Source organism: Triticum dicoccoides, chromosome 4B (assembly GCF_002162155.2).
Source record: "Triticum dicoccoides isolate Atlit2015 ecotype Zavitan chromosome 4B, WEW_v2.0, whole genome shotgun sequence".
NCBI lineage: Eukaryota > Viridiplantae > Streptophyta > Magnoliopsida > Poales > Poaceae > Triticum > Triticum dicoccoides.
The window spans coordinates 142964917-142982874 of record NC_041387.1 but is presented as its reverse complement, the minus strand read 5'-3'; positions in this window follow the sequence as shown (position 1 = coordinate 142982874).

Genomic DNA, 17958 nt, shown 5'->3' with positions numbered 1-17958 from the left:
TGATGGGCTTTTGGAATCACTTGATTATGAATCACTTGATGCTTGCGAACCATGCCTCATGGGCAAGATGACTAAGACTCCATTCTCTGGAACAATGGAGCGAGCAACAAACTTGTTGGAAATAATACATACTGATGTATGCGGTCCGATGAGTGTTGATGCTCGCGGTGGGTATCGTTATTTTCTTACTTCACAGATGATTTGAGCAGATATGGATATATTTACTTGATGAAACATAAGTCTGAAATATTTGAAAAGTTCAAAGAATTTCAGAGTGAAGTGGAAAATCATCGTAACAAGAAAATAAAGTTTATGTGATTTGATTGTGGAGGAGAATATTTGAGTTACGAGTTTGGTCTTCATTTGAAACAATGCGGAATAGTTTCGCAACTCACGCCACCCGGAACACCATAGTGTAATGGTGTGTCTGAACGTCATAATCGTACTTTACTTGATATGGTGCGATCTATGATGTCTCTCACTGATTTACCGCTATCATTTTGGGGTTATGCTTTAGAGACAGCTGCATTCAGGTTAAATAGGGCACCATCTAAATCCGTCGAGACGACACCTTATGAATTGTGGTTTGGCAAGAAACCCAAGTTGTCATTTCTTAAAGTTTGGGGTTGTGATGCTTATGTGAAAAAGCTTCAACCTGATAAGCTCGAACCCAAATCAGAGAAATGTGTCTTCATAGGGTACCCAAAGGAGACTGTTGGGTACACTTCTATCACAAATCTGAAGGCAAGATATTCGTTGCTAAGAATGGATCCTTTCTAGAGAAGGAGTTTCTCTCGAAAGAAGTGAGTGGGAGAAAAGTAGAACTTGACGAGGTAATTGTACCTACTCCCTTATTGGAAGGTAGTTCATCACAGAAATCAGTTCCAGTGATTCCTACACCAGTAAGTGAGGAAGTTAATGATGATGATCATGAAACTTCTGATAAAGTTACTACCAAACCTCGTAGGTCAACCATAGTAAGATCCGCACCAGAGTGGTATGGTAATCCTGTTCAGGACGTTATGTTACTAGACCATAACGGACCTATGAACTATGAGGAAGCGATGATGAGCCCAGATTCTGTGAAATGGCTTGAGGCCATGAAATCTGAGATGGGATCCATGTATGAGAACAAAGTGTGAACTTTGGTTGACTTGCCCGATGATCAGCAAGCCATCGAGAATAAATGGATCTTCAAGAAGAAGACTGACGCCGACGGTAATGTTACTATCTACAAAGCTCCACTTGTTGCGAAAGGTTTTCGATAAGTTCAGGGAGTTGACTACATAAGACTTTCTCACCCGTAGCGATGCTTAAGTCTGTCTGAATCATGTTAGCAATTGCCGCATTTTATGATTATGAAATTTGGCAAATGGATGTCAAAACTGCATTCCTGAATGGATTTCTGGAAGAAGAGTTGTATATGATGCAACCAGAAGGTTTGGTCGATCCAAAGGATGCTAACAAAGTGTGCAAGCTCTAGTGATCCATTTATGGACACGTGCAAGCCTCTAGGAGTTGGAATAAACGTTTTGATAGTGTGATCAAAGCATATGGTTTTATACAGACTTTTGGAGAAGCATGTATTTACAAGAAAGTGAGTGGGAGCTCTGTAGCATTTCTAATATTATATGTGGATGACATATTGTTGATTGGAAATGATATAGAATTTCTGGATAGCATAAAAGGATACTTGAATAAAAGTTTTTCAATGAAAGACCTCGGTGAAGCTGCTTATATATTAGGCATCAAGATCTATAGATATAGATCAAGACGCTTAATTGGACTTTCACAAAGCACATACCTTGATAAGATTTTGAAGAAGTTCAAAATGGACCAGTCAAAGAAAAGGTTCTTGCCTGTGTTACAAGGTGTGAAGTTGAGTGAGACTCAATGCCCGACCACTACAGAAGATAGAGAGAAAATGAAAGTCATTCCCTATGCTTCAGCCATAGGTTCTATCATGTATGCAATGTTGTGTACCAGCCCTGATGTGTGCCTTGCTATAAGTATAGTAGGGAGGTACCAAAATAATCCAGGAGTGGATCACTGGACAGCGGTCAAGAACATCTTGAAATACCTAAAAAGGACTAAGGATATGTTTCTCGTTTATCGAGGTGACAAAGAGCTCGTCGTAAATGGTTACGTCGATGCAAGCTTTGACACTAATCCGGATGACTCTAAGTCACAAACTGGATACGTGTTTATATTGAATGGTGGAGCTATCAGTTGGTGCAGTTCTAAACAAAGCGTCGTGGCGGGATCTATGTGTGAAGCGGAATAGATAGCTGCTTCGGAAGCAACAAATGAAGGAGTCTGGATGAAGGAGTTCATGTTCGATCTAGGTGTCATACCTAGTGCATCGGGTCCAATGAAGATCTTTTGTGATAATACTGGAGCAATTGCCTTGGTGAAGGAATCCAGATTTCACAAGAGAACCAAGCACATCAAGAGACGCTTCAATTCCATCCTCATCAAGTGTCGGAAGGGGACATAGAGATTTGCAACATACATACGGATCTGAATGTTGCAGACCCGTTGACTAAGCCTCTCTCACGAGCAAAACATGATCAGCACCAAGACTCCATGGGTGTTAGAATCATTACAATGTAATCTAGATTATTGACTCTAGTGCAAGTGGGAGACTGAAGGAAATATGCCCTAGAGGCAATAATAAAGTTGTTATTTGTATTTCCTTATATCATGATAAATGTTTATTATTCATGCTAGAATTGTATTAACCGGAAACTTGGTACATGTGTGAATACATAGACAAACAGAGTGTCACTAGTATGCCTCTACTTGACTAGCTCGTTAATCAAAGATGGTTAAGTTTCCTAGCCATGGACAAAGAGTTGTCATTTGATAAACGGGATCACATCATTACAGAATGATGTGATTGACTTGACCCATCGTTAGCTTAGCATTATGATCGTTTAGTTTATTGCTATTGCTTTCTCCATAACTTATACATGTTCCTATGACTATGAGATTATGCAACTCCCGAATACCGGAGGAACACTTAGTGTGCTATCAAACGTCACAACGTAATTGGGTGATTATAAAGATGATCTAAAGGTGTCTCCGATGGTGTTTGTTGGGTTGGCATAGATCGAGATTAGGATTTGTCACTCCGTGTTTCGGAGAGGTATCTCTGGGCCCTCTCGGTAATGCACATCACTATAAGCCTTGCAAGCAATGTGACTAATGAGTTAGTTACAGGATGATGCATTACAGAATGAGTAAAGAGACTTGCCGTAACGAGATTGAACTAGGTATTGAGATATCGACGATCAAATCTCGGGCAAGTAACATACCGATGACAAAGGGAACAACGTATGTTGTTATGCGGTTTGACCGATAAAGATCTTTGTAGAATATGTAGGAACCAATATGAGCATCCAGGTTCCGCTTTTCTGTCTGTTTTCTGAATTACCCGTGCACTAAAAAATATCCCGAAAATGAAAGTTCTCCAAATACCCTAAAAATTTAGTATGATTTTTTTAGAATATTAAGAATTTCTGGCACTGAGAATGCACCAGGGGGCTGCACTAGTGGACCACAAGGGTGGAGGGCGCGCCCTACCCCCTGGGCGTGCCCCTGTCTTGTGGGTCCCACATGGACCCCCTCCACTTATTCCAGCACCCATCCACTTCGTCTTCCTCCAGAAAAATTCATCCCATAGCTCAAACTCATGTTCTTGCTCATTTAGCTGCCATTTTCGATCTCCTTGCTCAAAGCTCCATTCACAAAACTGCTTTGGGGGATTGTTCTTTGGTATGTGACTCCTCCAATGGTCCAGTTAGTTTTTTTTTCTAATGATTTATTTATTGCAAATTTTTTCTGCTATGGTGACCTTGTTCTTGAGCTTGCACGTCAAATTTATATGGTCCAAAGTAGTTTTGATGCATGATAGAGCCTCTAGGCACTTGTAGGAGTAGTTGCTATTAATCTTATTAAGTTTGGTTCACTTTTATTTTGAGTCACTAAAAATTTCAGAAATTTTCAGAGGAAGAAAATGATGAGGAGATTGTTGAGAGGCTCTCGAGCCGGGGTTCAAAGGAAAAAAGAAAATGAGGAGAAGGAGAAGCCCAAGTACAATGTTCCTCGCACCGCGGAGGTTCAGCTGTGTGAATGGCCATGTGATGCATTCTTGGAAGCGGGTGGGATTTATGAGGATCTCTATTATTTGGCTGAGAATGCAGGCATCACCGAGTTTCTCCATGATAAGTGTGATTAGTACCTCCTACTCACTAATACTTTCCTGCAAAATTTTCACTTTCATGCTAGGAGATCACCACCCACGGTAGAGTTTCACTTATATGAGGAGCATAAGGAGATGACGCTTTATGACTTTTTTGAGGTTTGTAAATTACCTTATGAGGGTAGCGTCGATGAGCCACGTCCTAGAGATGTGGAAGATTTTATTGATGAAGTTACTGTAGGGGAAAGGAGAAAGGTGTCGGAAGCGAGAGTATCTAGTTTACATTTTTCCTGTTTTGTGCTACTACTCATTATTTGCGGGGAGATGTTTAATTGGTCGCGGGAACAATGGAGGCCTTAGTGCTCCTGACCTTGCCATTTTGCGCCATGCTTTACTTCATGATAGAACTTCCAGTTTAGGCTCTATGGTTTCTAAACAGTTGAGTTTAAACCGTACAAAGGGTCCTATTTTCGGAGGTATCTTCGCCTCCCGCCTTGCTAGACGCTTTGAGATACCCATTAGTGTAACGTCCCAAAATTCTAAATTTTGGAATGCTATATTAAATAAATAAATATGGTTGTTTGTCTGCTTGTTGTGTGATTGATTGTGTGAAATTGAGTGAAATTTGAAACTTTTGAAAGTTGAATGAGAGGGAATAAAAGGACTTTCCCAAATCTTTCATCTTACATTTTGATCTTCATGAATTCAAATTCATTTGATCACAAAACCCTGGAGTGAAGATGACATGACTTCTTCCATTTGAAATCAAAAGGGTTTTTGAAAGATTTGAATTATATTTGGAAATATTTCAAATTTAGAAATTTTATGCAACTCAATGAGTTTCATGAGGTAAGATAAAATGACTTCTTCAAATCCTCAGAAAGAGAGTTGGAAGTTTCAAAGAATCAAATTGAAAGTCCCTTTGAAGTTATTTTGAAACCCACTTTCAATTTGGAGTTATTTGGTTTTTATTCAAATTATTTTTCTCCAAAAATAAAATATATGGAAAATAAGGTAAAATGAATCCCTACAGTAGAAAAGTGGAGAAAAATGAGTTTGAAATCATTTTGGTATTTTAAAATAATTTTATTTGGGTTTTAAATGAACCAGTAGCACGATTTGCTTTGTTTAAATTTTTGTGGAATTTATTTGCCGCTGAAAATATGTTCATGTTTTAAAAAATCTTTTTATGAAATTTTTGATATATAATATGCCTATATATTGTTTTAAATATATTCTGTTTTTTTGTTTTCTTCCTTGTTGTTTTATATAAAAAATCCGCCAGGCCAGGCAAGGCGCGCCGACCGGCCCAGCCCAGGCCAGCGCTAGGGCTAGTGCACACACGTACGGGAGGAACTCCGAGAGTGCCGCCGCCACCTCTCTCGCTCGCCTCTCTCTCCTTTTTTTCCCTGGCGCCTGGGCCCCACCCCGTCATCTTCTTCCTTGACACGAAACAGAGAAAATCTCCCATTCTCACACGCCGCCGCCGCCGCGCCCGATCTTCTCAGGATCGCGCTCTGCGCCTTCCCCTTCCCCAAGAAATATGTCCTATAAATAGTCACGACCCTCCTCGACCGATTCCCTTCGAAACCCCTCGCCAAAACCCACCATATCGTCCGCATCACCGTTCCAATCTTGCCGCAGAAGCTGCAGTTCATCGCCGAATTCCCACGCCGGTAAGCCAACTTAGACCATATTCTTATACCAATCCAAGTCTCTCATCGATGTGCTTCTATGTGACATCTTTCCCTCGGTTATTCTCCATGCCAGAGAGCTACTTCGGGATCTTACGCCGACACTAGAGCATGGGAGTTCACCAGAGAAACAAGCTCGCCCCACTCGACGTCGGCGTTCCCGACGACCAACTCCAACACCGTGAACAAAGAAGAACAAAGAAGAGCAGAGGTAGGAGAAGAGAGGAAGGTAGCCGCCGTGCTGTTCGGTGCCGTGATCCACTGGATACCTTCCTCCTTGCCTTCGATCTGGTATTTGTAGCTGCAGCGATGGGGTAGCGGGCGGGCCAAGTCCATGAGAGGCCCAATGTCCAAGCCCATGTGCATACATGTTAGGAGGGCTGCTAACATCCCCCCTTCTTAAGATTCGGCTTGACTCCAAGCCGAAGCCACCGAGAGCCGCCCGGATCCCATTGCACTCTATATTCCGACTAGTTCGAAGTCGTGGTGGTAGCCGCGGTCGGGGTTGACTTGTATGACAGGATTGTAGTAGCCGTGGCCGATGGCGTTCCAATCACATGTGAAGCCGAAGTAGTCATTGTCGAAGCCGTGGTAGTACTTGTGGTCGACGGAGCCGTGGTAGTACTGAAGCTTCACATGTGAAGCCGAAGTCATTGTACACACTGAAGCCGAACTGTGTTTCTCCTTCTTCCACAGCAGTGCAAACTTCTCCAAATTAATTTCACAGTGGGCAAAACCATGGGTAAAATATTCATACTGAATGCTCTTGTAGTTCACATGCACCCCATGTATTGCTTCTGAACCCATCAAAGTGTTGTTGATAAGATTCAGATAGGCCATAGAACCTGCATGTGTATGCAATGTGCCAATACAAGATGTTTCCCGAGTCGCTGCCCGGCTGCCACAACAGCAAAATCCCATCAGACAAGTAACATGAGTCGGTGGTCATGGGTGAAAAATCATCAGTAAGATTTGGTCCCGGGGAAAGGTTCGGCCAGTGATGCACTCCCAAATACTTGCTGGATCAGGTGGACGGTTGAAACAGGTAAGCAACTCCCAATCCCAATTGTTTCTAAGCTCAAACATGTAAGTGATAGCAACGTCAACTTCCTTCAGTTTCAGATATGCTTGAGTAGAGCCTACCTCAAAGTAGTATCTTGGCTGTACACACTAAATCCTTGAAGTTTGCAGTACTATTGAATCGCTTTCTTCATGACCCATGTCACACTTGAGGCATCCTTTGTCCATGAATAGATTACAAGCCCCGGTTGATATAAGATGCTCGCAGTCGCATTTTTTAAAGGCCTGGAATTTGGCGAGTGTGGGTTCAGGAGTATATGTGTTGCATACACTGAGAAAAACATCATGAAACCAATCGACATGCTGACACTCAGAGAGTCTAGGTTGAATACCAGTAGCTAGCATCAGTTCATAGCGCAGAACTCTAAACACATCAAGCAGAACAAGGTAGCAAAATCTTCTCCTGTCAGAGACTGAGAAATAACCAGGAGCTGAGTTGGTCCTGTGAAACACCAAAAACTTTGCAGTGTATGGAGTCCAGGGAAACCTTTGTTTACGCCCAAACAGGAAAGCACCAACAACAAACAAACTAATCTCTGAATCTAGTATCTCTGTTGCAACTTGTACGGTCTGAACAACCAGCATTCTGAGGATCTTCAAATACCAATAATAATGATTGACCTCATTGTGGTATGCTAGTTCATATCACAGCCCAAACATTACATGTTGCCATGGATACTTGTCAGAGATAAGCTGCCGTTGTTCAGTTATGCTAGCTAGATCAGAAGGTAGTACTGGCTCAAGCTGTATTAACCGCAAACAAAAACGGCTTGCCGTGTTCCAAGCACCCCATTTTGTCATGCTCCTAAACGGATGGACAGTCATAGCAGCGGGGCAAGAATGATGTAGTTCAAGGGTGAGACTGCTAGTAACTGGACAGAGTTCAGAAAACCACCGTTCACTGTAATGAAAGAGTTTTGCATGTGTATTGAAGCATGCATCAACATCGTCTTGTTGCAAAGACCGCAAGCACAAGAGCCGACCTAGGAGTATCCTGATGCAGTGTCCAAGTACACTGAGCCACTGTCCCCATGCATTGTACACAAAGATCTCCAAGATGGAATAATTCCTCGTCTCAGTCAGCAAGATCCCGTGCTCAATGCTCAGAAAGTTTCCAATGCATTTGGATTTCACATAGCAGATTACTAGTGCTAAAAAATTTGTCAACACCAAAAGTGCCAGCCAACTCACTGACTTGTTCAGGAATAGCCAGAAATTGATGCGCAGTAGATTCCAATGAACAAACAACATAAACAGAGAGAGTCACCAGTGAAAAAAAAGGAGTAACACTAGAATAACAGTCACCAGGGGGCTCACCATTAGGTAGTTTTGACCACCATTTCAGCCGGACATCAATTAATCGCCTGATCACAGAGATAGCTCTTGCCACCGAATGGATCCAGCAAACAACCTTCTTCCCGGAACATGGTGTCAGGTGCACACTTAATAGATACGTCCAGGATGCTCTTAGATCTGCAATGCTCAAAAATGTCCAACGCATTGACATGCTCAAGACCTGCACTGCTCGGCAATCGCATGAAAATGATGGCCATGGAGTTGGTCGATTCTCATTCCCCTCAGCCATATGATCTGCCAGAAACGACGGCCATGGTGTCGGCCTCATCAAAAGTCCTTGGTGCCTTGTGGGCAACGAGATGACCAGGTCATGGCCCCGGAACGACGATGTGGCAACGACTTGGTTCGAACAATCCGTCGAATAACTCAAGAGTGTCTTGGTGATGCAGTCCTAGGGCACATCATAAGCAACCTCGAAGACCTCCTTGGCCTTTGTGGTGGATGAGGAAATGCTTGTAGGTACTGCAGGTGTGGTGACGTCGGGAGGGGCCTCCACTGCTGCGTACTTTCCCGGGTTGGAAGACACCACCATGGCGGTCACCACTGCGAGGGACTCGGCACTCACGGTAGAGTCAGTGAACTACTCCACCCTCTTGTCGCTAAGGTTGATGACGGGCTCGGGGTAGATGGTGGTGACCTTGTTGACGCTGTTGGTGGCGACAACTTGGTTCGAGCCATCCATCGAACAGTTGATGTGCGCCATCGTGATGCAAGCAGGGGGCACGTCTTGGATGATCTCAAGCACTTCCTGGACCTTGGTGGTGGAGCCAGAGACATCGGGGACGGTAGTAGAAAAAAAGAGGTGAGGCGTGCATCGGGGTTGAGACCGCCAGATCGACAAGCGAGGTGACCACGGGAGGGTCACCCACTCGTGCAATACCCAAACTAAGCTCATCTCGTCTGCCTGAGCACATAACCCCTCGAGTTACCACAACAACTGCTCCTTGGCAGACAAGGCATCCCACTCTGGTGGTTTGACGGCGGGCATGGTGTCGTTGCCGGTGGAATTGTAGGAATTGGGAGAAAAAATTGAAGGGAAAGGGTGGTGCCTGGCTCTGTATACCAGATGTAAGGGTATAGTTGGGGATCTCTCTTACTTAGGTAGCAATCACTCACAGAGGAACAATTTGGTGTAGCAATTACAACTGGATACAAGTATCAGGAGGAACAAGATGAACAAAAAAGAGCAGAGGTAGGAGAAGAGAGGAAGGTAGCCGTCGTGCCGTTCGGTGCCGTGATCCACTGGATACCTTCCTCCTTGCCTTTGATATGGTATTTGTAGCTGCAGCGATGGGGTAGCGGGCGGGCCAAGTCCATGTGCATATATGTTAGGAGGGCTGCTAACAGACCCACTCCTCCACCGCCGAGTCGCCGCACCACGACAATGCCCCGCCCCAGCACGCGCACGCACGCTCCCTCCTCCCTATACTCTTTTCCTTCCCCTGTAGAAAAAAAAACAGGTTTTTTTTAATTTTTTTATTAGGTCGGTTTTAATTTCTCTTTTAGATCGGTTTAGTACGAACCGGCCATCGTTTTTATAATTAAGCGCATGCTAGAGTTTTATTTATCTTACAACCGAGCGCCAGATAGCTTCGGATCGCACACTTCCCTGGCCCAATAGTAGTCGACTTGTAGCTAGTGCCAGATTTTTTATAGTTTATTTCCGTTTTTGTTTTAAAAACAGAAAAGTTTCAATCTTAGATTATTAATATCTCTTAGGATTTTTATTATTTTAATTTGATTCTTTTTGCAGTAGTTTGGAAATTTCTTCTAGTTTCTGTACATACCAAGTTTGGCCACGTTTGAAATTTTAAATTTGTATTTGCATGAATTTGCCTCAAGCACAATTTGGCGAATAACTTGAGTTTAAAATTAGGTTTTGAATTAATTCTTTTTGCTCCTGGTCTCTTGTGGTTTTGTCTAGCAGAAGGTTTGAGTTGGAAAATTTTATAAAATTTTAAATTAGGGTTTTATGCAAAACAATATTGTTTTAAATAGTTTACTGTTATTCTCTTTTCCGTTAGTATTTATTTGTTTTTAACTAAAAACCTTTTTGTATATTTGACAAAATTAGTTTTATTTCTGTTATTGAACAATAGACAATTTATTTTCATTCTAAAATTTTATTTTATTTAGTTTTGTACGAAAACTTGTATAGGTCATAGTTATAGTTTTATAAAAGCTTTTTATTTGTTTCTTTTTGCTATTAAATGTTTATGAAAAATACTTTCTGTTAAATTAGTTGTTTTCCATTTTTATTTTATGTTGATTTATCAGTTTAGAGCTTTATTTTGTTGTTTAGTTTTATGTAGGACAAAGAAAACTATTTTTATTGTTTGTAGTAAAGTCTTAGACATTTCCTTAGTAGTTATTCTCATAGTTTTCCTTAAAGTGCTTAGGATTTTATTTGGGTTTTATTATTTTATTTATTTGTTGTTTATTGTAATTGTGATTGCTAGAAATTGCTTGCTAGAATGATTGTTTATGTGAATGCAATGTTTGAGTATATAGATTTTCTTCAGAGAGTGACGAATAGCACTATAAGGTTCTCTAAGAGCGATATAACCTTCATCAAGTATTACCAGGCAAGTTCACTTTGATCACGTTATTCATACCTATGTTTTTATTGCGTTTAGTGTCACCATTCATGATCCCTCCAGTAGTGTTATTGACTTCTTATAGTTGAATAGAATGCATGAGGTAGGAACCCATCTCCCTATTATCAAGCCCGAGACGTTATGTAGTTTAAATGCTGTGCTATAGTAGATGGGGTTAGTATGAGTGCTCAGGAGTGGTGTGAGTATGAAGGAACCCTACGTCAATGGCGACAACTTCATGATAGCATCGGCAAGGACTGCATCTTAAGGACTTCAAGATTTCGAGACTCGAGACAAGAATTCAATACACACTACTGGGTGAAGGACGAATTTGATGAGCACCCTAGAGCAATCAGTGGATGGCCGGGATGCATGGAGAAGCGCCATGACATCTTGCGGAAAGCTTCACTCAGACTCAATGAGACGGAAGAATACTTCATACCCGGAAGCTTACCTGTGCAACCGCAAGTCACTATGGGCTCTGGCTTGGTTGACCCTAGTGGTGACTCTGGCTGGGACGGTGCTAGCAGATGTAGAACTACGTTAGGATTGGATGAGCACCGGACAGTGGTCAGAGGAACTCTTCGGAAGACCATGTTTCGGTCATCTTGTTCTCAAACACCCTGAAGAGGAACTCTTCGGAAGACCATGTTTCGGCCATCTTCTTCTCAAACACCCCGAAGTGCGAGAACGTAAAAAGAGGGATCAAATCTTGCGGGTAAAGTGTGCAAACCTCTGCAGAGGGTTAAAACCTAATCGATTAGCCGTGTCCCTAGTTACGGACAATTTGAGCCTCTAGACTTGGATCTATGTTGGAACTCTCAACACCAGATCGAAAACTTAATTGTGGGCAACTTATGATGATTTTGGGCTATGAGACATCGCTTAGCAGAAACATGTCATCTAGAAAACTCTATAGTGAAGACTCCGGATATTCCTTTGATGTAGGGAAAATAATACCAGTTTTTATGCAAACAAAACTCAGACACAGAGCCACAAAGCCATATTGCATATAGAATAGTTTTATCATCTGCTTTCTTTTATTGTGATCTTGCCGGTACATTCAATATATTGACCTACACGGCTGCAATGTCTCATGTTGCAGATGTTTTTCTTCCGACGAGTAAGAGTACGGTATAGGGTTAAAGTCTACACTCAACCTGCCGATGGCGTTGATGGGACTGCACACCAGATTGACAGTTTCCGCTGAGACTTATGAGGTATATATTAGTTTTACGTTATTTATACATGTGATTGCACTTTGATATATACATTGATGTACTGTGTGTGCTAGCATACTGATCCAGGGATGACACAGATACACAGAGGCTTGAGCGTTTGAGGTCAGGTCGCTACAAAGATGGTATCAGAGCACATGTTAACTGTAGGACGTGACCCTAGAAACTGGAAAAGCCCTTAGGATAGGATAACTCTAAAACTTTATTTTCAAAAAAAAGATCCTTTACTTCTCATATTTCTGATTTTATCAAATATTCCTCTTTACTCAAATAGTTAGAATACACCCCTTCCTTTTGACCACATGGAGGATCAACCGGAGCCGCTCCAAGAAGGACAAGATGTCGGACAACTGATGACCTCTTCAGAGTAAAAAAAGGATTTTACCATGCATTAGAAGAGTTGAAGCTACAACAGTTGAAGACTCCGAAGACTTGGAGAATTTGAAGAATCTGAAGAATCATTTGACCTTTAGAAAACCAAACCTTTGTTATATAGTTATGTTAGATGCGACGATTTCTGAGCTGTCATTTGTTTGATGTTTTTCCGACAGCCACAAAATAAAACCCGTTTCTTCAAAACCATTGTTTGTATTATGTGTATCTCCCTCCATTCTTCTCTCGTATCTCATCCCAAAACCTTTGGACCCCATAGATGATGCATGATGTTGGACTGGTATTCTCCAGACCGATGACTCAGTTGGAGGTAGAGCGATGGATTCAAAACATGGAGAGTCACTTCGGGAAAAATTTGATTGTAAGGAAGTATGGGGTTCAATATGCTCTTTAGTATTTTTCCGTGAGTGCTGCAACCTGGTGGAAAATGCATCAAGACATACAAGGATGTAATGGAGCAAGAACTTGGGAGGAATTCAAGAAGACGTTGATGAGATGGCGTCTCATCCGGAAGCACTATGATAACCCAATGAGAAACCTTGTGTCTATAAGATTTGTGGAGAAATAGGACACACCCAGGTTGAACACAAGGAAGGATGCCCTCATTGTGAGGAAAATCACCCAGCCGAAGTATGCCCGACTGGGCAGGTTACTTGTTTCCTGTGTGAAGGAACTGCGCACAACTCTGCTCAGTGCCACCTTTATCCCAAGGTACAAGAAGTTACCAAGCAGCAGAAAGAAGCCCTTAGGGAAAGTTTAGAAGAACCCATGATGGAGGAAGTTATTGAAGACCCTGATGGAGAAGGCCTAAATAGATTTTTTTGCTCATGCCTGCTATTCATGTGGAGAAGAAGGACATTTTTCATGGTGTTGCACAAAGGAAAGAGAAGAGTATCTGGGAGATTTCTCGATAGCAGAAGTGAAGTTTGCCCCTCAGGAAATAGAAGCTCTGACCATTATGGAGAAATCCAGGAAGAAAAAAATAAAGGCATCCTCATAAAAACCCAATTTCTATAGAAAAAGACCTTGAGTTATATCCCTCGTTTCAAGTGCAAGACCTTAGGTCACTATGCTAGTATGTGTCCGGGGAAGAAGCCAGAGAAGAAGCCAAGAACCCAAAGAGCATACACTCTCCCCAAGAAGCCCAAAGACTTGTCTCAAGTCATCTATCTTCGTCGCAACGAAGCAGGACGTTATACTACGAAATGCCCCGACAAGATGAAAGCTGGAGCTGGGTAGTTGGGATCCTGATATTGGTAGTAAGTGTAGTAGGAAGCAGTTTTATTTTCATGAGTACGATGAGTTGAGTTATGTAGCAGGTGCTCAGAGATTGTGATGAATTCATGAAGCTATAAAACTGTTGTGCCATGATCTCATATGTTAAATTGTGTGATTTGTTATTCTATGAACCCGGAGTTTGGCCATTTTCGAGGATATGAGAAATATGGTCCATGAAAGAATCTGTGCAGTTCAAGGGTGGTAGTACCCCGTGAGAACACCTGAGTAATGGAAAGGAAAACGTATTCCACAGAGTGGAGTTTGGACAAATTATGAGTTTTATTTTTTTGATATCTTGGTTACCCCAAGAGTATGAAGAAATGAAGTACTATTGGATTTAAAGGAGGTGTAATGTTAGAATGTGAACAAGAGTAATTCTAAGGATGAGTTAAAAAATTGTACAAGAGTTGAAGTGAGCCATAACCCACAAGCCCAGGATTTGAAGATGAACAAGCACTACCTTGTCGAAGGAAGAAATTTGGAAGAAGCTATGATTTCATCAGCATACGTTTCATAGGAGGTTACGCAAAAACCTGAGAGTTGTGAAGAAACGATAGATGTTTTGTTTTGCTTGCAGAACCAAAGGATTTACCCGAACCCAGTTCGAAGACAAGAGAAATTCTGCAATGCTTGTGAGAATGCCCGAGTGTTAAAACTACGAGATTCGCTAAACCTTATACAGGGTAATGACCTGGTGTGGAATGGATTGATCACCATACCGACTTACTCATACCATTCGCTCTTGCTATTTGGAATGGTAAATCTGAGTGACTTACCCATCGTAGAGAGACGATGATATCAAACCTTGTTTAAACCCTAGAATGGTAGGATGATTGATCCATGTATAGGCAACCGCTGCCAATCGTAGGATATACGGTGAGATTCAAACCAGATAATTTTCCTGCAAGAGAAACCTGTAATTGTTCACCACCATGAGATTTCGATGATGGTTTAGTATTGGTGATAGGCCCGTTAACTGAAAAGACCTAGTCTCGAAAGAACCTTACCATGATGAAAGGACACAGGACATTGAGGAGAATGTTATGCCTCTATCGGAAGAGTCTCAGTGAAGGAGTTATTCTAGATAATATGAGAAGACTGACACCGTCAACCCAAAGGGATGAAGAACATGAGTTTTATCGGAAACATAACCCTTCTTTTAAGTGTGGTAGCACACTAGACCATTCCGATCAATGGAATTGCTAGAAGACCCCCAAACCCTTACCTTTTCTTGCTAGCCTCTTCGAATCTCGAGGATGAGATTCATTCTAAGTGTGGTAGGTTTGTAACATCCCAAAATTCTAAATATTTGAATGTTATATTAAATAAATAAATATGGTTGTTTTTCTGCTTGTTGTGTGATTGATTGTGTGAAATTGAGTGAAATTTGAAACTTTTGAAAGTTGAATGAGAGGGAATAAAAGGACTTCCCCAAATCTTTCATCTTGCATTTTGATCATCATGAATTCAAATTCATTTCATCACAAAACCCTAGAGTGAAGATGACATGACTTCTTCCATTTGAAATCAAAAGGGTTTTTGAAAAGATTTGAATTCTATTTGAAAATATTTCAAATTAAGAAATTTTATGCAACTCAATGAGTTTCATGAGAGAAGATAAAATGACTTCTTCAAATCCTAAGAAATAGAGTTGGAAGTTTCAAAGAATCAAATTGAAAGTCCCTTTGAAGTTATTTTGAAACCCACTTTCAATTTGGAGTTATTTGTTTTTATTCAAATTATTTTTCTCTGCAAATAAAATATATGGAAAATAGGGTAAGGTGATTGGCTACAGTAGAAAAGTGGAGAAAAATGAGTTTGAAATCATTTTGGTATTTTAAAATATTTTTGTTTGGTTTTTAAATGAATCAGTAGCATTGTTTGCTTTATTTAAATTTTTGTGGAATTTATTTGCCGCTGAAAATATGTTCATGTTTGATAAAATCTTTTTCTGAATTTTTTATAGATAATATGCCTATATATTGTTTTAAATATATTACTTTTTTTGTTTTGTCCCTTGTTGTTTTATAAAAAAATCCGCCAGGCCAAGCAAGGCCGCCGGCCGGCCCGGCCCAGGCCAGCGCTAGGGCTAGCGCACACACACGCACGGGGGGAACTCCGAGAGCACCGCCGCCACCTCTCTCGCTCGCCTTTCTCTCTCATTTTTTTCTTTCCCTAGCGCCTGGGCCCCACCCCGTCATCTTCCTCCTAGACCAGAAACAGAGAAAATATCCTGTTCGCGCACGACGCCGCCGCTGCGCCCGATCTTCTCGGGATCGCGCTCTGCGCCTTCCCCTTCCCCAAGAAATATGTTCTATAAATAGTCATGACCCTCCTCGACCGATTCCCTTCGAAACCCCTCGCCAAAACCCACCATATCATCCGCTATCACCGTTCCAATCTCATCGCAGAAGCTACAGTTCATCGCCGGATTCCCATGCCGGTAAGCCAACTTAGACCATATTCTTCTACCAATCCAAGTCCCTCATCGATGTGCATCTATGTGACATCTTTCCCTCGGTTATTCTCCATGCCACAGAGCTACTTCGGGATCTTACATTGACACTGGAGCACAGGAGTTCACCGGAGAAACAAGCTCGCCCCACTCAACGTCGGCGTTCCCGATGACCAACTCCAACACCCTGCAAAGCCCCACTCCGAGCTGGACCCGACCCACTCCTCCACCGCCACCGAAGCTTGCCGGAGTCGCCTCACCACGCTGACGCCCCGCCCCCTGTACGCGCACGCACGCTCCCTCCGTGTACTCTTTTCCTTCTCCTGTAGAAAAAAATAGGTTTTTTAATGGTTTTTTTGTTAGGTCGGTTTTAATTTCTCTTTTAGATCGGTTAGTACGAACCGGTCCGCCATTTTTATTATTAAGCGCACACTAGAGTTTTAGTTATCTTACAGCCGAGCGCCAGATAGCTTCGGATCACACACTTCCCTGGCCCAATAGTAGCCTGACTTGTAGCTAGTGGCCGATTTTTTTATAGTTTATTTCCGTTTTTGTTTTAAAAACAGAAAAGTTTCAATCTTAGATTATTAATATCTCTTAGGATTTTTATTATTTTAATTTGATTCTTTTGGCAATAGTTTGGAAATTTCTTCTAGTTTCTGTACATACCAAGTTTGGCCACGTTTGAAATTTTAAATTTGTATTTGCATGAATTTGCCTCAAGCACTGTTTGGTGAATAACTTGAGTTTAAAATTAGGTTTTGAATTAATTCTTTTTGCTCCTAGTCTCTTGTGGTTTTGTATAGCAGTAGGTTTGAGTTGGAAAATTTTATAAAATTTTAAATTAGGGTTTTATGCAAAACAATATTGTTTTAAATAGTTTAGTGTTATTCTCTTTTCCGTTAGTATTTATTTGTTTTTAACTAAAAACCTTTTTGTATTTTTGACAAAATTAGTTTTGTTTCTGTAATTGAACAATGGGCATTTTTATTTTCCTTTTAAAATTTTATTTTCTTTAGTTTTGTATGAAAACTTGTATAGGTCATAGTTATAGTTTTATAAAAGCTTTTTATTTGTTTCTTTTTGCTATTAAAAGTTTATGAAAAATACTTTATGTTAAATTAGTTGTTTTACATTTTATTTTATGTTAATTTATGAGTTTAGAGCTTTATTTTGTTGTTTAGTTTTATGTAGGACAAAGAAAACTATTTTTAAACATCCGCCAGGCCAGGCCAGGCAAGGCACGCCGGCCGGCCCGGCCCAGGCCAGCGCTAGGGCTAGCGCACACACGCACGGGGGAACTCCGAGAGTGCCGCCGCCACCTCTCTCGCTCGCCTCTCTCTCTCATTTTTTCTTTCCCTGGCGCCTGGGCCCCACCCCGTCATCTTCTTCCTTGACCAGAAACAGAGAAAATCTCCTGTTCGCGCACGACGCCGCCGCCGCACCCGATCTTCTCGGGATCGCGCTCTGCGCCTTCCCCTTCCCCAAGAAATATGTTCTATAAATAGTCACGACCCTCCTCGACCGATTCCCTTGAAAACCCCTCGCCAAAACCCACCATATCGTCCGCTATCACCGTTCCAATCTCGCCACAGAAGCTGCAATTCATCGCCGGATTCCCACGCTGGTAAGCCAACTTAGACCATATTCTTCTACCAATCCA